Raw genomic sequence first — 26,971 nt, forward strand, 5'->3', positions numbered from 1 at the left:
AAGAAGATGAAAATCTTGAAGATTTTGTCGAAAGATTTGCTTACAATGTAAAAAGGGAAAAAATGAATAATCTAGATGAGGAAACTTTGAAAGCTCTCTTATTGAAATCAATTAGAGATGAGTGGATTGATATTCTCAATCTAATGGGTAAGGGAGACATTTCTCAGTTGTCACTAGGATAAATTTGTGAGTTGTGCATACACATTTCAAGAGGCAAAGCAAGAACTGGGAAAAATCCAAGAGATCCTCTTCTATCAAGGATTAATAAATATGCAGTTGGGACAGTAAGTAGAGCAGAATTAGGAAATTTGCTTGATAATTTTAAAACAGATATTTTAGGGAGCCTTAGTGAACAAATTGACACCCTTAAAATACAAAACAAGCAAAAAGCTGAAAATGTTGCATTGTCCATTTTTTGCCCTAAGTGCAGAAAGAAACATGCCTTGAGAGAATGTCCTCTTGATTTAAAAAGTGTAGAAACTTGTGTTATTTGTGCGGAAAATCATGATACAAAAGAATGTCCCTCAATACCAGGTCTTAAAGTTGTTTATCAAGAAGAAGGAGTACCAAATCAGGTAGATCCTCTTTGTTTTATTGCTAAAATACCTTGGCAGAATCCACAGCCAAATACAGCTCAAGGTTTTAATACTCAACCATTTGCACAATCTTCGCAAAGTAATTGGACTGCTCCAGTGCCTTGGAAATATTGGCCACAACCTTGGTCACAAGGATGGAAAAATCCTTATGGAAAATTCCCTCAATATCCTCAATTTCCACAACTTCAACAATCATATCCTACTTTTCCTCCACAATATTATCCTCGGCCTGTTCAACAAACTCAACCTCACAATGTGAATCCACAACTTTCATTACCATTTCCTCAAAGACCAAACCAATTTCTTGCCCAACCACTTCCAAATCCAAATAATAATAAAAATTCACAACCTGTTTACAATATGGAAGGACAAAATTTTCAAACCTACATGATAACTCCACTAGATCTAAATAATGTTCAACTTAGATCTGGTAGAATATTAGAAAAGAAGCCCCCCTTAGTTGTTATTCAAGAAAGTGAAAAAGAAAAGATCTATGGAGAAGAAAAAGTCTCTTAATGAAAAAGAAAAAAAGAAAAAACAAGTTACTCCAACACATTCAAATAAATCAACTCCTATTATGGAACAACCTTCAGTATCTGTTTCAAAACCACCTTTCCCTGAAAGATTAAAAATTCATGAGGGGTAGAAAAACAAATTTTATTACCTCATTATGACATGTTAGATGAACTGAAGAATGTTGGCATAAAGATTTCTTTGCTTCAAGCCATTAAGGAAATACCAATTTTCACAAAAACAATTAGGGAATTGAGCATAAAAAGACCTGGAAGAAAAAGAAAGAAATCAAAAGAATCCAACTTGTTGGGAAAATTGTAGATATCATGATGGGAAAAACAACAATTTAGAAATATCTTGATCTAGGAAGTCCCATTGTGAAAACACACATCAATGGTGTGGAGATCCCAATGTTGGAAATACTGAGAGGGGGGTGAATCAATATTTCTTTTTCTCACTATTGTTTTACTAGTTAAATCATATATGTTCAGAACACAAAATGAACAGCAGGAATAAATGCTTTTATTAATATAACTGTGCAGTAAAATAAATACAATAAATAGAATGTCACAATTGGTTGCCAAGCTCCAACTTGGACTTTGGTGAGGCTCCAACCTCCTGAGCACCAACTCTATTTTGCCAAGACACCAATCTTGGATTTAGGAGCACCAACTCCCAAGGACTTCAATCCTTTTCAATTCTGAGGCTCCAACCTCTTTGGTATACACTGGTGTGCTGCTGCGCTCTTTTCAGCTTCCACTGCTTCTGCTGCCCCCTTTTCTTCTGCTGCTTCCACTATCTCATGCTCAAGTTATGCCATCCACCAACAACCACCAATTCTCTGTTTTCTGCTGCTTTTTATATGCTCCATGCCTCTGTCCCTTCATATCTTCTTTCTTGCTGGCTCTTTGACTTCCTTTCGTCACAGGCTCTTCGGCTTTCTTACTCCGCAGACTCTTCGGCTTCCTCAGAGCTTGCTTGCCCTGTCAGTTACCTCCATATGCTTGCCCTGTCAGTTACCTCCATATTTTAGAATCAGAGCCACCAGCCGAGCGTTTCAATCAACCATCGGAAGCCACCAGCCGAGCGTTTTAATCAACCATCACCGAGCGCTTTAATCAACCATCACCGAGCGCTTGCAATCAACCATCACCAAGCGCTTGCAATCAACCATCACCGAGCGCTCGCAATCAACCATCGGAAGCCACCTTTTATTCGGCGCTTTCTATCAATAATCAACCATCGGAAGCCACCACCCGAGCCATTAATCAACCATCACACAGGCTTTAATATATATCTTAACCCCGCGGCCATATATCATATAATACACGGAAAACATTATAAACCCCCGCTCTAATTCAAATGCCGGACTTCAATTATTATGCACCCGCCTTTACAATTATCGGCGGGTCCGGATTTCGGCAATCGCAATGGGCCGATGGCCGATGGGCCGATCCTCTTATGGACGCGATATTGTATTGAACCATATTTTATGTGCCCGTCGAGTCCGCTCCCTTATCGCAATCGGCAGTCACCAATGGCCGATACACCATTGCTCTGATGAACCGGATGCGATATGATATTAAGCATGCTTTATATATATATGTCGGGTCCACTCCTTTCATCGCTATCGGCGATTAGATATGGGCGATTACCGCGGATGCGATGTTAATATATATTCTAGAAAGACCATGGCTAGCTACAGCCGATGCTTTCATAAGTTGTAGATTTGGTGACATGTTCATTTATGATGGGAGCACAACAAAGAAATTCACATTGTATCCATCAACAAAAACAACAATAGAGGTTTAAAATGAAGAATATGACCAATCTTTGCTACTTCACAAATAGACGAAGAAGATCAAATTTTAAATTTAATGGAAAATAATGAATCTTCATCATATTTTGAATCTAGTCAGAATTTTCAAGAGCAATGCAATATTGAATATTTATCATCTCATCAACTATCCTTGCACTCTATGGAAAAATTTGGCAATTCTACAATTGAAATATTCCAAGGAAAAACTTTGAATATCAATAATAATTTGGAATAATTAAAAAAAAAAGAATTAATCAAGATGTTACAAGAGCATTCATATGCTTATGCATGAGAATATACTGACATGAAGGGAATTGATCCTAATACTTGTAAACATCATATCTACATTGAAGAAAATGCTAAACCAATTCGACAACCTCAAAGAATAATGAATCCAAATTTAAGGGAGATTGTTAAGGAAGAACTATAAAAACTGTTGAATGTCAATTTTATCTATCCAATATCAGACAGTCAGTGGGTTTCACCCTTAGTAATTGTTCCTAAAAATAATGGAAAATGGAGAGTGTGTATTGACTATAGGGAATTGAATAAAGCCACTTTAAAAGATCACTTTCCACTCCCTTTCATAGATCAAGTTTTAGATACATTGGCAGGAAAGAAATATTTTTCATTTTTAGATGGTTTTAGTGGGTATAATCAAATCCAAGTAGCCCCAGAAGACCAAGACAAAACTACCTTTACCTGCCCATGGGGAACTTATGCTTACCGGGTACTTCCTTTTGGATTATGTAATGCTCCTGCAACATTCCAAAGAGTAGTATTAGGCATTTTTCTGATCTAATTCATGATTGTGTGGAAGTGTATATGGACGATTTTACAGTTTATGGAATTTTTTTTGAAGAAGCTCTTAAAATTTTGGAAAAAGTTCTCACTAGATGTAAAAAGGCAAATCTCTCATTAAGCCATGAAAATGGTTTTATGATGTTTACTAAGGGAATTGTTTTAGGACACCATATTTCAGGAAATGGAATTAGATTGGACACATCTAAAGTAGAAGTTATTTCTAAATTATCAATTCCAACCTGTCAACGAGATGTTAGGAGTTTTCTTGGTTTCACTAGTTATAATAGAAGATTCATAGAAAACTTTACAAAAATTGCATATCCACTTTTCAAACTACTCACAAAATATTGTGAATTCAATTGGAATTCTGATTTCCAAAAGGCCTTGGAGTCATTAAAACATAAAATCTTTGAAGCACCCATTCTTAGAGGACCAAATTGGAAATTACCTTTTCACATTTCGACTGATGCTTCAGATACAACTTTAGGAGCTGTACTAGGAAAAAAAAACTTAACTTCGTATGCCATTTATTACACCAATACAAAATTGACTCCCACAGAGCTAAAATATACTGTTACAGAGAAGGATTTTTTAGTTGTTGTTCATGCCATCAATAAATTTAGACATTATATCACTGGGTATGAAACTTTTGTACATACTGATAATTCTGCAATTAGATACTTAATGAATAAATCATTCACTAATGGCAGAATCACTAGATGGTTGTTGTTTTTGCAAGAGTTTAACATTACTATTTTGGATTGACCAGGCAAACAAAATACAGTTGTTGACTTTTTATCAAGGATTCAAAATGATAACAATGACATGCCTGTAGAAGATAATTTTCCTGATGAATATCTTTTTGCAATATCTACTAAATCTCCATGGTTTGCAGATATTGCTAACTATTTTGCTACAAGAAAATTACCATCATACTTGTCTCCTTGAGAAAAAGGGAAGATAATTCAAATTAGTGCATCTTATTCATGGATAAATGAAGAATTGTATAAAACAGGTCCAGATCTGATCATCTGAAGGTGTGTTAAAGAAGATGAAGTACCAAAGATATTGAAAGCTTGTCATGATGAGCCATGTGGAGGACACTTCACTGACAAAAGAACTTCTTACAAAGTCCTTCTCTTAGGATACTATTGGCCTTCCCTTTTTAAGGATGCCAGGGAGTATGTTAAGAGATGTGATAGTTGTCAAAGGATGGGGAAACATGTTCCTTCTGATGAGATGCCTCTATAACCTCAGGTACTTGTTGAGCCTTTTGAAAAATGGGTTATGGATTTTGTTGGTCCAATCAATCCACCTTCGAGACAAAAAAGGTACATTCTTGTTTGCACTGATTATGTTACAAAATGGGTAGAGGCTAAAACACTTCTTTCTGCTACTGAAAATGTTGTAGTTTCATTTCTTTTGAGGATATATTTACTTGTTTTGGTGTCCCAAGAGAAATTGTAACAGATCAAGGTACTCAATTCACATCGAAGTTGGTACAAAATATAATGCAGGAATACAAAATCAAACATCAGAAGTCTACTCCATATCATCCTTAAGAAAATGGACAGGTGGAGTCCACCAATAAAGTCATTGAAGCAATTCTCACCAAAAATATGCATTTGCATAGAAGAGATTGGGCAGAAAAGCTTCCAGAAGCTTTATGGGCATACCGTACCACATGGAGAAATACTACAGGACATATTCCTTATGAGCTTGTCTATGGAAAACAAGTCATATTTCCTATTGAGTTTCAAGTCAAAACTTTCAAGACAATAACCACATTAGGTCTTGATCTTTCAGAGGCATAGAAAAAAGAATGGAGCAACTGAATGAACATGATGAGATAAGACAAGATGCAATCCAAAGAACCAATCTAGTTCAACAACGTAGATCCAAATGGCATGAAAAATATATCAAAAGGAGAAAATTTCATTTGAAGAGATTGGGCATTACTGTTTGATTCAAAGTTCAAAGATTTCCAAGGGAAATTTCAAACTTATTGGCTTGGGCCTTATGAGATTGAAACAATCTTTGACAATGGTGCAGTTAGGATCAGAACTATTGATGAAGAAATGACCACTTTTCTTGTGAATGGTCAACGACTGGGAATCTATCATAAGCCATTAGCCAAGATTAAATTTTCTTCACATCTGTTCTAAACCCATTTTCTTTATATCCCACTCTTTTCTTTTCAAGAATAAAATAACTACAAAATTATTGAGTTTTTGCAGCTCTAACAGATTTGTGCAGCCAATTTGATGGAATAATTGAAAGAGTGATTGGCTCCCTCCACTGTAAATCACCTGAAGACAATACCAAGGACAATAACCAAACGTTAGAAAGCAATAATTCAAAGGTATGTAACTCTTTAATTTGGTAATAGGGATCACAAAAATAAATGTATGAATTATATAGACATCGTACTACCAAAATTCAAAATCATTATTACTAAGAGTTGATAGTATCATGTCAAATCGGATCTAATCCACCATTCACTCCTCGTCATTATACTTACACTCCAGCCCACATCCCGATTTTATTGATTTGATCACCCAAATCATGCTCATTCATGCTCTCAATGATTAGATTTTGCCGCACTTCTTTAAACTCTTACCACTTACATTCCCATCATTCACACTCTCGTCCTCATCGCTCTGAAACCCTTTGAAACCATCATACCCTGTCAAACAAAACAATCTTGAAACAAAGTTGCTCAGCCATGGGGGTTATAGTCAAAATGGAACCAGTAGGGAAATTTTTTTTAGAAGGATATCCACAGACAAGAGAATTATTGCAGACAACGCAGTGGTTGGAGTTTGTAGAGAAATTCGATGGTTTCCACAAAGAAGTAACCAAATCCTCGACATAGCTCCTCGACATAGCTTTTGATGGGGTGGAAGTTGAGATAGGAGACATAAAATTTACAGTCATAGAGTCCTTTGTTTCCAAAGCCACTCGATTGCTTCGAATTGAAGAAAAATGGTTTTAAAACAAAGGTATTGAGAGGGAGGACTGGAAGATTTTCCTGAAGAACCCTAGCATGGACACCACCATTTTCAAGAAGGTCATTCCAAGCACAACATTGAAAAGTAAGTGGAGAAATTTACTTCTAATAATTCAAAAATTTATTACTTGTGAAGGGAGGTTTGGATGCATGTTTTTCTATCATATTTGTCTGCTGATGAATTTTATTGTGGATAATGAAATAAATCTTCCATATTTCTTACTTAATAGTCTAAGAAAGATGTCAAGGAATGTTCAAAATAAAATTCAGTTTATAGAGAATACCATGTATCACCATGGTCTTGTTAAAATCCTCATTGAATTTCATCTTAAAAATGTGGGTGATAATTGGGAAAGATTTTTAATAAGGAATCATTTGAAGGAAGATACCCAAAAATAGCCTAGCAGGAGCAAAGCCAAGAGAGGGAGAAAAAGAAAAATTGAAGAACCAGTGGAACAAGAACAACAACAGCCACAGGAGCCGTTAGAGGATGACATTCCTCTTGCAGAAATTTTAGAGAATATAAACAAGAAAGATGTTAGAAGAAAGAAAGTCAACAAAAAGACAGAGAGCACACCCAAAACAGAAAAGCCTAAGATAGAAAGGAAGAAAGCAAAAATTCAAATGCCTCCTGTGACAAGCTTAAGAAGAAGTACCAGACTCAATCCAACAACAAAAGAACTGCCTTCAAAAAGTATGGAGCATATCGACTTAGAAGCAGAGGAAGATTCAAGGGTTTCTCCGCCAACTTTCATCACACCTCCTTAGAGCCCAGGCCGAAGAACACTTGAAATTGATCTTGTACAACAGGAGATTTATGATTATATTGAGTCCTTGGAGAAAAGAGATGCGGCAAGAGCATTAGTTTTAAATCAAGAAGAAGTCCAGTTTAGTAAACCACAAGAACTTCCAGTAATAAATGTTTTAAAACAAGAATTTTTCGAGCTGGAGACACTAAATAGGTATGTTTAGAAGGAGAATCAAACCCTAAAAGCATAGAGTGAAATCCAAATAGCTAAGAGTGACAATCTCATTTTACACTTAAGTCTGTGGTATAAGAAAAATAAGAAGTTGAAGCAGAAAAACAAAGCTCTACAAAGACGAGTCATAAACCTAAAGTACAAGATTCTCATGAAAAAGCCAAGGATGGCAGTGGTCGGAAAGAAAGGGAAAAAGATAAAGTTGGATGTACTTGCAAAGGTCTCAAAAGAAATGTAGTAATTAAAAAGGAGACATTAGTTTTGTGTTTTGCTTGAGGACATGCAAATACCTCAGCATGGGCGAATGTAGATTCTCATGACTGTTTTGTTTTTGACACCCTTTCCATCCATTTTCCCTCTTTTCATCATTGCTATTAACTCAAATAAACAGTACACTATAGATTTTGACATGTTAAGGTACTCAAATGTCTTATTTTTCATATTTATTAATGTGCCTTATTATTAAGTTAAAAAGATTGCAATAGCTACATATTTAATGTGATTATGCAGTTGTTTCATGATTCCGCAACTATCTCCATGGTTTGTCGGATTCCAGTATACCATCCAAGCAAAGAAGCACATGGGCAGATGAGGATTGATCTCCTCCTATTCTCCGAGCCAAATCATCAAGGAAATTTGGATGTCCCTTCTCAAACACATTAGTAACAGGGTGCTGCTACACAATTTTGCACATTTTTTACTAAGGAAGAGGGCCCCACATTCCGACTTGGGGACTTAGGGGCCAAATCGACTTTATTTAGTTGTTAATGGAATGTGGGGGCCACCCACATAGGAGTTCGATTAGCCATTCGATACGCTTGGAGGGAAAATCGAATGGGTGGTTGGAGGGGCCCACATGAAGCTAAGGGGGCCCAAGGAGTTATAAAGAGAGATCAACTCTCATTTTGTATTCATTTTGAATATTTGACTAGCAAACTCACTCTTGTACGCTCTGCTGCTTAGCGAGTCTACTGGCTATTTAGCCACGAGTCTTCCGTAGGGAAGATTCAAGCTCTACTTCAGGGTACCATCCGTGTTCGCCCTAGGGAGGTTGTTCCACAAAGATTGCAGGAGTTTCCAACAATGATTCACAGCTCATCCAGCCACGCAGAGGAAGGGATTGCATGTTTTTTGGGCAGCCAAAAATACGTAGAGGTTGATTTAGTCACCCAAGAGACCAAAAATCCAAAGTCAAAATCAGAGAAATTCGCTTCTGGGTTTACTGGGTTTTGTCCAAGGAGTCTATGGCTAAAAAAGCAGAATTTTATGGGCAATTTTTGGGTACTTTCCAGCAGTCCGAAAGTCAACATATACAGTTGGAGAGTAGCTCCCAAGAGGCTGAAAATCTAAAGTCAAAATCAGAGAAATTCCCTTCTGGGTTTTGTCCAAGGAGTCTAAGTCTAAAAGGGAAGAATTTTCTGGGCAGTTTTTGGGCACTTTCCAGAAGGCCGAAAGTGAGTAGATGTAGCCAAGGAGAAACTCCCAAGAGGCCAAAAATCCAAAGTCAAAATCAGAGAAATTCCCTTTTGGGTTTTTATGGGTTTGTCCAAGGAGTCTAAGGCAAAAAGGGCAGAATTTTTTGAGTAGTTTTTGGGCACTTTCTAGCAGGCCGAAGTCAACACATCAACAGTTTACTGGGACAACGCAGAACATAGTAGAGCAGCAGCTGAACATCCATCTTTCCAGCTATTCTACCACCTAGGTTTGGTCCAGCTTGTCCTTGAGACAAGCCCAGGTGCACTACTCCATTTACATATTGTACTCATGCTCTCATATTTCATAATATATGGCTCAACAGTTCTAGTATTACAATGTTTCATTGGTGTTTGCTAAATGTTTTTTATTTTGCACTGTTGCAGTGTTTGTTTAATTGGTTTATCACTTAAATTTATGTTTAGGAACATTACAAAATTGCCCAGTGGCGTAGTCAAAGAAGTAGGTCAATACATGGATGAACGAAGCAATGAGAGTTTAGATAGATCACAACTATCTGATTTTCTTTCCAAATAGCAAATCGTCGAGAAACGTTATTTCTCCATTATAGATTAGAATTCAGATTAGGATTGTTTTAAGTTTTATAAGGCATAAAATTATCAATCTGTTGAGCATGAATCCTATATATATATATATATATATATATATATATATATATATATATATATATATATGTATATATATATATATATATATATATATATATATATATATATATATATATATATATATATATATATATATATATATATATATATATATATATATATATATATATATATATATATATGTATCTCTCTCTCTCTCTCTATAAACAGAAAGCAAGGACACACATGTAATCTTTAATTAACAGTTTGAAGTTTTATAACTCTGTTCCTTTTAATTAAAGAAGTATTCTCGTTAATCTCATGCACAATTAGTTGTTGAATTAACGTTCTAAACCTATTGTTTTGTGGAGGGCCCCTACAGACAGTCGAGGTTCAATCTTTTATTTTTAGCTCAGTTCATTTCGTTTTTATTTTCCAGAATTGCATTATCGCAGCGTCAATTTCTTTGTAGTTATTTGTTTACAGTATTTCGTTTGTTGTCTCCCAATTTCAATCGTTTATATGCTTTCTAAAATACAAAACTTGTATATAATCTTATTCTTTTCATAGCAAATACTTTTGATTAGATCACATTCCTTTTGTTTTTGTTTTATTATTTCAACTAGAATTGTTAATAGCAGTATGGAGATCTCAACATAAGTTGCTTTATAAATTCATTCTAGAATAGAAGTGATTTTCTTTTAGAACATAAACAATTGTCTTTCTAGAACATAAGTAGTTTATTCATAGATTTTAGAATAACTTTCTTTTTATTTTCTTTTCAAAAACAAAAGTTATCTTAAAGAAGTTTTCATGGAATTTACAAAATAGTTTTCCTTTTCCACTACCTTCCATTGTAGTTCTTTTTGAAACTAATGACAGTCAGTTAAATATGATCATGATAGATTGTTTTACTTTTCTTTTTAGAATTGATCATAGAAATTTAACTGTAAATCTTCAATTTCATTAGGAACATAAGAATAAAGAAAATCCTTAAAACAAACACAATCATCATTATAATAAACTCAAAAAGGCTTCTAGCATATATAGTGCATTTGCACTTCACAAGTTTACCAACTCCGGTCGATAATTTATGTAAGCAATTTAAGAACATCAAATTAACTAAACAAAAAGCTTATCAGTAGCGGGGGTGGGGGGAATATGTAGAGATAGACCTTGTAAATGTCCTTGATGACACTAAGATTTTGTTGAGTGAAATGGAGTACAAACAACTCTTGAATTACGTTGTCACTCCTTTTAAGTGAAGTGTTTGTATAGGTTATGGTCATTATAATAATTATATTCAAAGAGTAGATAAATGACATGATATATTACATGAGCTAGATGTAAAGTTTTTCTAGGTATGGTAGCCAAACTTGAAGAAGCTTTGAGGTTCACCCAAAATATAGTCAAATACCTAGCCCTTGTAGCAAGGAAGAATATTTTTTCCCGCGATCTATGTTTGACTCACTTGTTGAACAAGGAATAAGCAAAAACTAGTAAATATTGCGAGGGGATATATACAACTAAAAAATATAGGAAATCTATGTTAGTAGATGAAATCAATAGTATACACTATTAGTTAGATATGGTACTTGGGCACAAACAAAGAGGGGAGGAGGCATTGGGCACTCAACATCCTTATATGTTGTCTTTTAAGGTGGGTTACCATGACATAGTAGTACTTGTCAATGAAGGGATAAAACATACAAAGAATTTTGAAATAATGAACGAGTAGGATCCATCCCAATGGAGTTTGCACATGAATGTTTGGCCCCAAAAGGCACAAGAATGGTGCAACAAGAAGAACAAAATAACACTAACACATGTATGAAAGGGAAGGCCATGTCAACCCCTTATATTGCCATTTTTTAGAGTACTTCAACTTCAACAAAGTAGGAGTTCTTTCTATTGATCAATAGTGAATGATGTTTGCTAATGTCAATGACATAGTGGATTCTAATATAAGAATACCACACAAAAGTGTTGTTGGAAGTCTCATATCCAATTGGCAACATAACAAGCAAGGGTTGAGGTTAATGGAAAAACACAAATATCCATAAAAAAAGGTCCTTGGAATAGGGTTGGCCTTGCTAAAACAAATGTAATTATTTCCTATCAATAAATATGAGGAGTTTAGGGGTACCTTAGAAACAAAATTCCTTGAAGAGAATGGCCCATAAGTGTAACTTAATTGTTCCCTATGTATAAGGGACCATGTCAGACAATGTAGATGTAGTTGGTCCATTCTAGGCACGATTGAGAGGGCAAAAAATTGTTATGACTAGTGATAGAAGTTATTCAAGAGGGTTGTCAATTAGGTGGAAGCTAATACTCATTAGGGGTGAGGTTTTTCCTTGTCAAAGGAATACGTATACCATTATAGTAATATATTGAAGATAAACAATAATTGCAAACAAAGAAAGTCTAACATGTTTTTTAATTCCCGAGAAAAAATTGCAATTTTTATTCATATAAAAAATGAAAATCATATTCTTTATGTGCATTTGGAACGATTAGAATTTTTTTGCTATAGGAATATCCCTCATGATAACCTAATGAGACATTTTTTTAAAAATCATAACAGAAAAGTTGATTTAAATCCAACACTCTTTTTAAAGTAAAAGTTCATTTCATTATAGAAAAAATGAGGCATACAAGTAGGATTTTGATTCAAACTTATGAAAGAATGAAACAGAATATAGATATAAACATAGACACAAAGATGCAACAAAAATAAATCTTCATTTCATTAGTATCAAAGAACTGAAAGATGCTTACGTACATAAGCAAATAGACTAACTCAGGTGATGGTAGCTTATCTTTGAGAAGAGATGTGGCAGGCACATACCTCTAAACTGTGTTACAATGAGGATTGAAGGCCTATTTATTATTGAGAAACAATGGAAAACCTTAAATATCCAAAAACTAAACCCTAGGAGATGAAGCGCCTAAACTATAGGCCACGTTGGGGTAAATTGCTACATAAACTTCTTGGGGTCGTAACTTTGGCATACGATATTCGTTTGACACACACGATACCTCATTAGAAAGATCTATCTCAGGACTAAAATTTTCGACTACAAATGTTATTAGACATTTTCCTGTTTTCCAAAAAGACATCGTTTAGGGCTTGTTGTAGTGAAAACACAACACCCACATTTTTATTCTATCATAATATACATGGGGACCATTTTGGCATTGCATGTAGACTTTGAGTGTGATTACTTCATTGCAAGTCTAATTTGTTTTTTATTTACACTTATTTTATTTTTATAGTTTGCCTAGGTTTGATTAAGTATGTTTGTTAATAAACTTTGTAAAAAAGATTTTGTTTTAAACATCTTAATTAATTAGATTAATGAATAAAATAACCCCCAAGACCAAGATGTGTGCATAGGCTTTAAGCCTTAATCATTAAACAATGTGGCATATTGATTAAATATATATCAGAGATTTTGGGCATTGAGACTTTCATATCAGAATAATCCTTTTGGAAATCTTTGATACCCAAACTCTGACCCATCATATTAATGTGGCTCTTTTCAATAAATGTATATTATAAAGTGGCTAGGCCATAAAACATATGATAATCAATTATCGGAGTAAAGGACCCACGTTCCATGTCATTGTCTCCACTCCCGCATATCGGAGGTAATGCATATCGGGGATTTCCTTTTTAGACACATTTAAAAAACTCCGATAACATCATTCACCGATACTCCAATATGGTTCCTCGTCGATATTCCGATATGCCGACACATCTTGCCTCTCTGACTTCCGATAATCATCTCCATCTGATCTCCGATATTCCGATGGCCATGATCGTTGATATTCTGATATCCTCATATCTTCGATCTTCGATATTCCCAATCCTTCGACTCTCTGATAAACCCCTCCTATCCATATCAGAACTCTCATATTGGAACTTCCTATCGGTTGTCACTATTTTCAACCCTCGATATCAAATGTTTGATACAAGACCTCTGATATAATGGACCCAATAAAACTATTAAAGGGAGTTGAATGTGATATCGAATCCACTCCATATCGGAGTCGCACAATATCGCAAATATTTTGTTTTGTCTCATTTTAAAAGTTCCGATGAGATTACCTCTGATACCACTCATCTCTTGACACGCAGAAGTAAAATCTGCTTAATTAATTTAAAAAGGTCTCCTGGCAGAAGTATAGTTTAATGCATTTTTATACTTTAATCTATGTTTTCGCCATTTTAATAAAAAAACCAACTATTTACCATTAATTATGTTTTATGTTTGACTTTAGATACATGGCTGATTGCAAAAACATATCAATCACCAATGCAATTCCTCCCGGTGGCAAAAAGGATTTCGTAATTGGTAAAGAGGTTGTTGAATCAGTTGAATAACGACTACATTTCCCGTGAATTATTCTTATCTATTAGAAACCAAATTGGGCAATTCGTTCTACTGTGTTCATCTAAGTCTGGACAAAGTTCCAATTAAAGTCATCTTTGTTGTAATTAACTTCGTTGTTGAAAGATTTGGGGAAATTGTCATTATTTCTAAATCATGTATTAATACTCGTCAGGAGATCCATGGGTGGAGGTCACGATCCACTTAAGGGGGATTGGGAAATTTTTTTAGAAGGATATCCACAGACAAGAGAATTATTGCAGACAGCGCACTGGTTGGATTTTGTAGAGAAATTCGATGGTTTCCACAAAGAACTAACCAAATCCTTCGCCATAGCTTTTGATGGGGTGGAAGTCGAGATAGGAGACATAAAATTTACAGTCATAGAGTCTTTTGTTTCCAAAGCCACTGGATTGCTTCGAATTGGAGAAAAATGGTTTTAAAACAAAGGTATTGAGAGGGAGGACTGGAAGGTTTTCTTGAAGAACCCTAGCATGGAAACCACCATTTTCAAGAAGGTCATTCCAAGTAAAACATTGAAAAGTAAGTGGAGAAATTTACTTCTGATAATTCAAAAATTTGTTACTTGCGAAGGGAGGTTTGGATGCATGTTTTTCTATCATATTCGACTGCTGATGAATTTTATTGAGGATAATGAAATAAATCTTCCATATTTCTTACTTAATAGTCTAAGAAAGATGTCAGGGAATGTTCAAAGGAAAAATTCAGTTTATAGAGAATACCATGTATCACCATGGTCTTGTTAAAATCCTCATTGAATTTCATCTTAAAAATATGGGTGATAATTGGGAAAGCTTTTTAATAAGGAATCATTTTAAGGAAGATACCCAAGAATAGCCAAGCAGCAACAAAGCCAAGAGAGGGAGAAAAAGAAAAATTGAAGAACTAGTGGAACAAGAACAACAACAGCCACAAAAGCCGTCAAAGGATGACATTCCTCTTTCATAAATTTTAGAGAATATAAAAAAGAAAGATGTTAGAAAAAGGAAAGCCAACAAAAAGACAGAGAACACACCCAAAACAGAAAAGCCTAAGATAGAAAGGAAGAAAGCAAAAAATTCAAATGCCTCTTGTGACAAGCTTAAGAAGAAGTACCAATCTCAATCCAACAACAAAAGAACTGCCTTCAAAAAGTATGGAGCATATCGACTTAGAAGCAGAGTAAGATTCAAGGGTTTCTCCGCCAACTTTCATCACACCTCCTTAGAGCCCATGCCGAAGAACACTTGAAATGGATCCTGTACAACAGGAGATTTATGATTATATTGAGTCCTTGGAGAAAAGAGATGCGGCAAGAACATTGGTTTTAAATCAAGAAGAAGTGCAGTTTAGTAAACCACAAGAACCTCCAGTAATAAATGTTTTAAAACAAGAATTTTTCGAGCTGGAGACACTAAACAGGTACATTTAGAAGGAGAATCAAACCCTAAAAGCATAGAGTGAAATCCAAATAGCTAAGAGTGACAATCTCATTTTACACCTAAGTCTGTGGTATAAGAAAAATAAGAAGTTGAAGCAGAAAAACAAAGCTCTACAAAGACAAGTCATAAACCTAAAGTACAAGATTCTCATGAAAAAGCCAAGGATGGCAGTGGTCGGAAAGAAAGGGAAAAAGATGAAGTTGGATGTACTTGCAAAGGTCTCAAAAGAAATGTAGTAATTAAACAGGAGACATTAGTTTTGTGTTTTGCATGAGGACATGCAAATACCTCAGCATGGGCGAATGTAGATTCTCATGACTGTTTTGTTTTTGACACCCTTTCCATCCATTTTTCCTCTTTTCATCATTGCTATCAACTCAAATAAACAGTACACTATAGATTTTGACATGGTAAGGTACTCAAATGTCTTATTTTTCATATTTATTAATGTGCCTTATTATTAAGTTAAAAAGATTGCAATAGCTACATAATTAATGTGATTATGCAGTTGTTTCATGATTCCGCAACTATCTCCATGGTTTGTCGGATTCCAGTATGCCATCCAAGCAAAGAAGCACATGGGCAGATGAGGATTGATCTCCTCCTATTCTCCGAGCCAAATCATCAAGGAAATTTGGCATGTCCCTTCTCAAACACATTAGTAACAAGGCGCTGCTACACAATTTTGCACATTTTTGACTAAGGAAGAGGGCCATACACTTCCGACTTAGGGGCCAAATCGACTTTATTTAGCTGTTAGTGGAATGTGGGGGCCACCCACATAGAAGTTTGATTAGCCATTCGATGTGCTTGGAGGGAAAATTGAATGGGTGGTTGGAGGGGTCCACATGAGGCTAAGGGGGCCCAAGGAGTTATAAAGAGAGATCAACTCTCATTTTGTATTCATTCTGAATATTTGACTAACAAACTCACTCTTGTATGCTCTGCTGCTTAGCGAGTCTACTGGCTGTTTAGCCACGAGTCTTCCGTAGGGAAGATTCAACCTCTACTTCGGGGGAACATCCGTGTCCACCCTAGGGAGGTTGTTCCACAGAGATTGCAGGAGTTTCCAGCAGCGATTCACAGCTCATCCAGCCACACAGAGGAAGGGACTGCATGGTTTCTGGGCAGCCAAAAATACACAGAGGTTGATTTAGCCACCTAAGAGGCCAAAAATCCAAAGACAAAATCAGATAAATTTCCGTCTGGGTTTTTCTGGGGTTTGTCCAAGGAGTCTAAGGCTAAAAAAGCAGAATTTTCTGGGCAATTTTTGGGTACTTTCCAGCAGGCCGAAAATCAGCATATAAAGTTGGAGAACAGCTCCCAAGAGGCTGAAAATCCAAAGTCAAAATCAAAGAAATTCCCCTTTGGGTTTTGTCCAAGGAGTCTAAGTATAAAAGGGAAGAATTTTCTGGGCAGTTTTTGGGCACTTTCCAGTAGGCCGAAAGTGAGTAGATGTAGCCGAAGAGCAACTCCCAAGAGGCCGAATATCCAAAATCAAAATCAGAGAAATTCCCTTCTGGGTTTTTCTGGGTTTTGTCCAAGGATTCTAAGGCAAAAAGGGCATAATTTTCTGAGTAGTTTTTGGGCACTTTCCAGTAGGCCGAAGTCAGCATATCAGCAGTTTACTGGGACAACGCAGAGCATAGTAGAGCAACGACTGAATATCCATCTTTCAGCTATTCTACCACCTAGGTTTGGTCCAACTTGTCCTTGAGACAAGCCTAGGTGCACTACTCCATTTACATATTGTACTCATGCTCTCATATTTCATAATATATGGCTTAACAGTTCTAGTATTACAGTGTTTCATCGGTGTTTGCTAAATGTTTTTAATTTTCCACTGTTGCATTGTTTGTTTAATTGGTTTATCACTTAATTTTCTATTTAGGAACATTACAAAATTGCCCAGTGGTGCAGTCAATGAAGCAGGTCAATACATGGATGAATAGAGCAGTGAGAGTTCAGATAGATCACGACTATCTGATTTTCTTTCCAAATAGCAAATCGTCGAGAAACGTTATTTCTCCGTTATAGATTAGAATTCAGATTAGGATTGTTTTAAGTTTTAAAAGGCATAAAATTATCAATCTGTTGAGCATGAATCTCTCTCTCTCTCTCTCTCTCTCTCTCTCTCTCTCTCTCTCTCTCTATATATATATATATATATATATAAACAGAAAGCAGGGACACATATGTAATCTTTAATTAACAGTTTGAAGTTTTATAACTCTGTTCTTTTTAATTGAAGAAGTATTCTCGTCAATCTCATGCACAATTAGTTGTTGAATTAAAGTTCTAAACCTGTTGTTTTGTGGAGGGCCCCTGCAGACAGTCGAGGTTCAATCTTTTATTTTTAGCTCAGTTCATTTCGTTTTCATTATTTCCAGAATTGCATTATCACAGCTTCAATTTCTTTGTAGTTATTTGTTTACAGTCTTTCGTTTGTTGTCTACCAATTTCAATCGTTTATATGCTTTCTAAAATAGAAAACTTGTATATAATCTTCTTCTTTTCATAGCAAATACTTTTGATTAGATCGCATTCCTTTTGTTTTTGTTTTATTATTTCAAGTAGAATTGTTAATTGCAGTATGGAGATCTCAACATAGGATGCTTTATAAATTCATTCTAGAATAGAAGCGATTTTCTTTTAGAGCATAAACAATTGTCTTTCTAGAACATAAGTAGTTTATTCATAGATTTTAGAATAACTTTCTTTTTAGTTTCTTTTCAAAAACACAATTTATCTTAAAGAAGTTTTCATAGAATTTACAAAATAGTTTTTCTTTTCCATTACCTTGCATAGTAGTTCTTTTGAAACTAATGACAATCAGTTAAATAGGATCATGATAGCTTGTTTTACTTTTCTTTTTAGAATTGATCATAGGAATTTAATTGTAAATCTTCAATTTCATTAGGAACATAAGAATAAAGAAAATCCTTAAAACAAACACAATCATCATTCTAATAAACTCAAAAAGGCTTCTAGCATATATAGTGCACTTGCACTTCACAAGTTTACCAACTCCGGTCGATAATTTATGTAAGCAATTTAAGAACATTAAATTGACTAAACAAAAATCTTATCAGTAGTTGGGGGGGGATATGTAGAGATAGACCTTTAAATTTCCTTGATGACACTGAGATTTTGTTGAGTGCAATGGAATACAAACAACTCTTGGATTACGTTTTCACTCCTTTTAAGTGAAGTGTTTGTATAGGTTATGGTCATTATAATAATTATATTCAAAGAGTAGATAAATGACATGATATATTACATGAGCTAGATGTAAAGTTGTTCTAGGTATGGTAGCCAAACCTGAAGAGGCTTTGAGGTTCACCAAAAATATAGTCAAATACCTAGCCCTTGTAGCAAGGAAGAATATTTTTTCCCGCGATCTTTGTTTGACTGACTTGTTGAACAAGGAATAAGCAAAAACTAGTAAATATTGCAAGGAGATATATACAACTAAAAAAAATAGGAAATCTATGTTAGTCGATGAAATCAATAGTATACACTATTAGTTAGATATGGTACTTGGGCACAAACAAAGAGGGGAGGAGGTATTTTGCACTCAACATCCTTATATGTTGTCTTTTAAGGTGGGTTACCATGACATAGTAGTACTTGTCAATGAAGCGATAAAACATACAAAGAATCTTGAAATAATGAATGAGTGGGATCCATCCCTATGGAGTTTGCACATAAATGTTTAGCCCCAAAAGGCATAAGAATGGTGCTACAAGAAGAATAAAATAACACTAACACACGTATGAAAGGGAAGGCCATGTCAACCCCTTATATTTCTATTTTTTAGAGTACTTCAACTTCAACAAAGGAGGAGTTCTCTCTATTGATCTATAGTGAATGGTGTTTGCTAATGTCAATGACATAATGGATTCTAATGTAAGAATACCACACAAAAGTGTTGTTGGAAGTCTTATATCCAATTGGCAACATAACAAGCAAGGGTTGAGGTTAATGGAAAAACACAAATATCCATAAAAAAGGTCCTTGGAACAGGGTTGGCCTTGCTAAAACAAATGTAATTATTTCTTTTCAATAAATATGAGGAGTTTAGGTGTACCTTAGAAACAAAATTCCTTGAAGAGAATGGCCCATAAGTGTAACTTAATTGTTCCCTATGTATAAGGGACCATGTCAGGCAATGTAGATGTAGTTGGTCAGTTCTAGGCACGATTGAGAGGGCAAAAAATTGTTATGACTAGTGATAGAAGTTATTCAAGAGGGTTGTCAATTAGGTGGAAGCTAATACTCATTAGGGGTGAGGTTTTTCCTTGTCAAAGGAATACATATACCATTATGATAATATATTGAAGATAAACAATAATTGCAAACAAAGAAAGTCTAACATGTTTTTTTATTCCCGAGAAAAAAATTGTAATTTTTATTCATATAAAGAATGAAAATCATATTATTTATGTGCATTTGGAACGATTAGAATTTTTTTGCTATAGAAATATCCCTCATGATAACCTAAAGAGACATTTTTTCATAAAAATCATAACAGAAAAGTTGATTTAAATCCAACACTCGTTTTCTTTTCTTTATTTTTTGTAAGTAAAAGTTCATTTCATTATAGAAAAAATGAGGCATACAAGTAGGATTTTGATTCAGACTTATGAAAGAATGAAACAGAATATAGAAATAAACATAGACACAAAGATGCAACAAAAATAAATCTTCATTTCATTAGTATCAAAGAACTGAAAGATGCTTACATACATAAGCAAATAGACTAACTTAGGCGATGGTAGCTTATCTTTGAGAAGCGATGTGGCGGGCACATACCTCTAAACTGTGTTACAATGAGGATCGAATGCCTATTTATTATTGAGAAACAATGGAAAACCCTAAATATCCAAAAACTAAACCGATATTCCGATATGCCGACACATCTTGCCTCTCCGACTTCCGATAATCATATCCATCTGATCTACGATATTCCGATGGTCATGATCGTTGATATTCTGATATCCTCATATCTTCGATCTTCAATATTCCCAATTCTTCAACTCTCCGATAAACCCCTCCTATCCATATCAGAACTTTCATATTGGAACTTCCTATCCGTTGTCACTATTTTCAACCCTCGATATCAAATGTTTGATACAAGACCTCTGATATAATGGACGCAATAAAACTATTAAAGGGAGTTGAATGTGATATCGAATCCACTCCATATCGGAGTCGCACAATATCGCAACTATTTTGTTTTGTCTCATTTTAAAAGTTCCGATGAGATTACCTCTGATACCACTCAACTCTTGACACGTTTAAGTAAAAGCTGCTTAATTAATTTAAAAATGTCTCCTGGCAGAAGTATAGTTTAATGCATTTTTATACTTTAATCTATGTTTTCGCTATTTTAATAAAAAATCCAACTATTTACCATTAATTATGTTTTCTGTTTGACTTCTGATACAGGGCCGATTGCAAAAACATATCAATCACCAATGCAATTCCTCCCAGTGGCAAAAAGGATTTCTTAATTGGTAAAGAGGTTGTTGAATTAGTTGAATAATGACTACATTGCCCGTGAATTATTCCTATCCATTAGAAACGAAATTCTTATCTACGCAAACCAAATTGGGCAATTCGTTCTACTATGTTCATCTAAGTTTGGACAAAGTTCCAATTAAAGTCATCTTTGTTGTAATTAACTCTGTTGTTGAGAGATTTGGGGAAATTGTCATTATTTCTAAATCATGTATAAATACTCGTCAGGAGATCCATGGGTGGAGGTCGCGATCCACTTAAGGGGGATTCTCTGTAGTTGTTTGATTTTTGCAATAACACTACTGTTATGTACAGAAAGGTCGGTTATAGAGAAAACAAAGGGTTTTTGGCTCTGTTCTCATTGCTTAGCACTATTGAAGGCAATGTGATTATGGGTTTGAGCTATTCCAGGACTGCATATTTTGTAATAAGCTTTGGCACTATTTACTAAATTTCCATTCTTGTGTACTATTATCGGAATCATGAATTTTCATATTTTTGTCAAAGTATTATAGTTTGTTTTGATCTACATCCTAAGTAGTATGTTTCTTTGATCTCTAACACTATTGTTGAGTCATATTGTGATATGCTACTGAAGTCTCGTAGGAGCTATCTCCAAGAAGCAGAATGAGATCAAAATCATACTTAATTCATTGAATTATACTTGTGGTGAATGATAACTATTCATTATTTATTTACAAGTGTATTTTGCTTTTATGTGTATTAATTGAAATGAACTATTTCTTTTGACTAATACAAATTTTATAATGAATTATGTTTAATATGAATTCAGGCTTGTAGGTGGACTTACCTTAATAACTATTTATTAAAGTAGATTCATTTATGTAGTTGTTTTAACCTTTTATGAGTTTACAAACTATTTTGGAATTCATAATCGAATATTAATTCTAGATTCTTTCATAAACCGGTCCTTCCCCCTATTTTATTTAATTTTCTCTTGGATTGGGAGAGGGTTATCCCATTCTAGTTCGAGATACGTTTTTCATGTTTTAGATTAGTTCTGAATTTACATCTTAGTTTCCATCAAGTCATTTCTTAAAGAGGAAAATAATATGAATTCAGGCTTGTAGGTGGACTTACCTTAATAACTATTTATTAAAGTAGATTCATTTACATAGTTGTTTTAACCTTTTATGAGTTTACAAACTATTTTGGAATTCATAATCGAATATTAATTCTGGATTCTTTCATAAACCGGTCCTTCCACCTGTTTTATTTAATTTGCTCTTGGATTGGGAGAGGGTTATCCCATTCTAGTTCGAGATATGTTTTTCATGTTTTAGATTAGTTCTGAATTTACATCTTAGTTTCCATCAAGTCCTTTCTTAAAGAGGAAAATAAATCATTTAATTGTGATTTGATCAGCCTTTTTAAATCGATCAAACTTTTGTGTCGATTTACTTCTTTAACCCACATCTTAAAAATCGATGCAAAAGAAATGTAACATGATGTAATATAGGCGCAAATAGATTAATTATTAGTTTAGGTTATATTAGTTTTAGATTAGATTAGATTTATGTTTAAGGGTAACTAGACCCTAACTAGTCGGAATCACTAGATTAAACAAATAAGGAGCTACTTTAAGTTCCTGACCGGGTGGTCTCCCCTGATGTTGACAGAGGACAATTTTGTCGATCAACATTTTTGGCACTAGAAGGAGGGCTAAGGATTCATTTTCGGATTGGAGATTTGTTCTAAAAAGCCTTTAACTAATCATGGATCCTCTATGCATTCTTACGTTGGGTCATGCTTTCAGCTCATGTAAACCTACTAGGGGCATGTCCAAGAAGCAAATTGAGTCCTTGTCTAATTTTAAGTATGATGGTGAGAGTAAAATTTATGCCTTGGATCGTCTTTGTCGTTTTGTAGATAAATGTGAGTCTTATAATATTATTAATGATAATGAGATCTGTAGGTTGTTTACTATGAATTTTCAAGGACGTATTCACAAATGGTTCAAAGTACATCCAACAAGATCAATTCATTCATGGAATCATTTCATGAAGGTATTTCTAATCACTCATCAAAATTATAATTATGACAATTTGTGTTTTGAATTGGACAATTTGTACATGTATGAATATGAATCTTCAGACGAATTTTACAATAGATTTTGGGCACTTTGTTATAGATTCCATCTCAGTGATTTACCTTCAAGTGAAGATTTGATTGACTATTTTACTTATATTATTTCTTTTAATAATGGAGATACTCAATCTGGTAATGAAGCATAAGATACATCAAGTTCATTAGGTAATCTTGAATCTGCAACTCTTGAGCCTATAAATAAACATGAAAATACTTTACAATGTTTGTCTTCAGGACACTATTTTGATTTCTTTCCAATGTTTGAAATCGATTATACAAGAAAATGTGAGGTCAAGTTCAAACAAATAATTACCATAAACATCAAGAAGGCCCAATCGAAATTAATCAAGAACAAGATCTGAATAATGAACACGTAAATCTATCTTCTCTTAAGGTAAATTTGAACTAGTTTATACATCCACAACTGAAAGGGATTCATTTAGCCAAGATTATAATGCTGATAATAATGTTGTGAATTACCAAGATGAACATTTCTAGCCATCATTATATTCTGGCAATCATTATTTTCTATATCCAGATATATTTTCACATCATATTACATTAAATAATGGCCTTCATAATCCTTCAGTTGAAACTAGATCCGTAACTAGTTTTGAACACCTCGAGATTGTCATTCAATCGGATGATAATTCTTTTTTTACTAACGTTGTTACTGAACTTTCCTCCCACATTTTTAATGTTGTTCTTAATTCAGATCAGTTGTATAATTCTCAGGAAAGGGAAGAAATATATGATGATTACCTGAATGTTCATGACGAGGATTCTTATCTTTTACAAAGTGAATCAAATTTAAAAATATATTTCAATGAAGAAGATTCAAACACTTTAATTTTGTCTCCTCTGGCTGAACACGAATTAGATTATGAACATTTTGATGAAACTGATTTATAGGTTTCCAACGTAATTCATTCTAATTCTTCTTTGGGAACTTGTTTTGATGAAATTTTGTTAGAACACTCTTCTGGTGGCAAACCTATTTGGTTCCAAAGTTGCCCTTGTAATTATAATATAAATAGTGATTTGTTAGATTTTTCTTATTCTTTTATTTTTCAATTATTTGATATTCTATGCTGGTATGTTAAACTGCTCGATATTGCACACGCACGAGATACATTAACAAAAAAGGATAAAGTTGAAATTTAGAGCTTTATTTTTGAACATCAAGAGCCATTACTCTTCCAATTTTGTCTAATGTTCAACTCATATCAATTTTCTTCTCCTTCTCAAAGGAATTGCAAACAAAAAATTGTACTTGAGTGTGTACCTTTACAACATGACCATCCATCTAACACAATTGATGACCTTCCATCATATGTACATAAAACTGACAAGTTGATGCAGGTCATTGCATTTAAAATAATATTTTCACAATCTAACTTGTTATCCTCTTCTTCATATCACTTCCAATCTCTAACTAATATCCATCCATATTTTTATGATCCCATCAAGATTTGGTTGGAAGAAAATCTCCAAGAGAGGGTGAAGGTAAATAAGTTACTTCTTATACATACATTAACAATAGTTGTACATCGTGTTTTCCGATCTATTTATGTTGGTTTAAGTAGATTTATACTTTTGATACTAATGCTTGAAGTATATATTCATGCAGAAAATAAGATGCTTGAATGGCTTCATTGGAAACACGATTTCACTTAGTCTTAGTCTACTTTTTAGATTAGGATTAAGAATAGTTTAAATTGAATATGAAGATGATTTTGAACTTTGATTAATACATGGGAGAAAATGAAGATTCATCTGGCAAAATTATGATCAAATTATTCTAGGTACACATTTATATGTTCATCCTCATTTGGTTTGCGCTTTATTCAACATTTCTTTTCTCTTTTAATCATTATTTCTTTCTTATATTTTGTTCTTCTTCTTGGAGGTTCCCATGGATTTGATTTATAGATTTAGCTTTGCTCGCAACTAACATTTTGGAAGAACAATCATCATATGATATTAGGGAGTTTTCTCTTTTCTAATTTTGCGTACATTTTGAAATCGATTGTCAGTATTATTCTTAAAATTAAAGACTCGCAAACTATCTTTAAGTAAGATTTGCAAAAGTAAGAAAACCCCTGTCAAAACATACAACAATAACTCTAAATCAATAACTATTCTTTGTGTTATCACAAAATAAGGTACTGAAGGTTGCCAATCAGCAAGACTCTGTGTAACTGTTTCAAACCAGGCTTTTAACTAAGGCTTAGCCTCCTTAGTCTGAGAGGGCTCTCTCACAGGTTATTAATATTGAACAAGATGGCTAACTCTTATAAGACACATGAAGAAAATATGCTGGCTGGACAAATATCAAATTGATTCCCATTGGGCTTATGGAGTCTCTAAAATCTCAGTAAACAAAAAACACCATCTTTTCATAGAAATCAGGGCTCTTTACATCTAATGTTCAAACACAACTTACATAGAACACAGTTTGCCAAAGCATACAGGAAGTCAGAGCATGATACATGAGTTCTGAGTGATTATGCCATAACAAGACTGTAAAAGAACATTAAGAGAATAAACCACCATACATTTGAACAATAAGATCTATTGAGAATCCTGAGAAGAAACAACAGCTATTTGCATTACTGAAATCTGCTTTACATAAACCAAAATAGACTTGTTCTTTTTCAAAACATCCAACCCCAATTACAACCAAGTCTGATCTATATATAGGAATACATTCTTAACCACCTAGAGCTAGCTCGAAGGCTGCTATTAACTATTCCTATCTACTGTTTAACTAATTCATTAATTACATAAGTGCTGAACTGTAATTACAAAAGATCCTAATTAATTCAAAACTCAAATCTGTCCTCCTCGTAGCATGATGACTTTCTGATCCTTGACACCTGTATACTTTCTATTTTGGCCGAGATATGTTGGAGGAGAATACACTGAACGAGCTGGCTTTGGATACTGGCTGCGTAGATGGCTCATTAATCAATTAAGATAAGTGCCATGTTTCCACGGTCCTTGTCTCCCATCATTCTTCACTACTTAAAGAACATGTTCCCAGCTCTTTAATTCTTCAAAAACAACGCATATCACCATATTCCCCAATGAGCTGGAAGCCTTGTGGATTGAACAGGCAAAATTCCCGCTTGTATACCAAACTGCCTGTCTGCGCTAAAAACACTACCTACAGCAGTTTCGTAGCGCGCTACGAAACTGCTGTGTAATTTCAAAACACAGTCTTCCAGATGAACTCAAGTGCCCGCAGATGCAGTAAAGTTCAGGGAATATCAATTTCATACCACTCTTCTTCCTTGACCTTTGTAAAGTCAATTGTGTGAGAGATAGGAGGGGCCACAAGCAATCTTGGGTCAAAAGCATCTACAACAGGCTGGGAGAAATAGCCCTGAAACGCAGAACCATGCAATGGTGTCAAGTCAACATCATAGTAATTTTGTTGTTGCCGAAACAGAGCCTTATTTGCAATTTCAACATATAAATATTCATCACTAAAAAGAGCCATATGTATCCTGCCCATAGTGGGAAACATTTTTCCAGTAGGACCAAGGAACCTGTCCCTCGCAATCACATATGTTTCTAGCATTCTTTCATTGAGTAACAATGTTCCCAAGGGCTCTGATATTAGAATATCTGCTTTCTCTGGCAACTCAACCTCTTCATTTTTTCCCTTGATCACTGGTATATGCTGACCCAA

General features: G+C 34.5%; 1 pseudogene; it reads right to left on the minus strand.

Annotated features, from left to right (window-relative positions):
* Positions 1 to 5,952: 5,952 nt before the first annotated feature.
* On the minus strand, positions 5,953 to 26,971 carry LOC149164560 (putative histone-arginine methyltransferase CARM1 pseudogene; annotated as a pseudogene).

This window comes from Pinus tabuliformis, chromosome 5_1 (assembly GCF_031772625.1).
Source record: "Pinus tabuliformis cultivar Carrire ecotype Pingquan chromosome 5_1, CPIR1, whole genome shotgun sequence".
Lineage (NCBI taxonomy): Eukaryota > Viridiplantae > Streptophyta > Pinopsida > Pinales > Pinaceae > Pinus > Pinus tabuliformis.